This window comes from Rattus norvegicus, chromosome 18 (genome assembly GCF_021556685.1).
Source record: "Rattus norvegicus strain SHRSP/BbbUtx chromosome 18, alternate assembly SHRSP_T2T, whole genome shotgun sequence".
Lineage (NCBI taxonomy): Eukaryota > Metazoa > Chordata > Mammalia > Rodentia > Muridae > Rattus > Rattus norvegicus.
In genome coordinates, this window is record NC_141551.1 from 56,062,722 (window position 1) to 56,063,215 (window position 494).

Consider the following 494-nt stretch of genomic DNA (forward strand, 5'->3'; position numbering starts at 1 on the left):
CTGTGTCTGTGATTGATTTCACAAATACTGGCTAGAGTTGCATGGTCCAGGGTCTAAGGGTCAGGTGATGTATGCCCTGCCATTCCTCCTTTATTATTTTATGTGGGGAAAGAGGCCAGAAGAGGACAGCAGATCCTGTGGAGCTGGAGTTACAGGTGGTTGTGAGTCACCCACTGAGAACTGAACTGCCCCCTGCAAATGCTCGAGACTACTGAGCTGTGTCTCCTGCTCCTCCCCTCGCTTCTTTACATAAGTTAACTTGATAAAAGTGATTCACCAAGCTCTGTGTTGTGGTGCACACCTTTAATGCCAGCACTAGGGAAGCAGAAGCAGGTGGATCTCTTGTGAGTTCTTGGCCAGCCTGGTCTATATAGTGAGTTCTAGAATTCTATGGAGGGATCCTATCTCAAAAAAAAAATAGAAAAGTGTAATTCACTGAAACATGGGGATTATTGCTTGAGCTTACATATATTTTTCAGATGCATTTTGTTAGG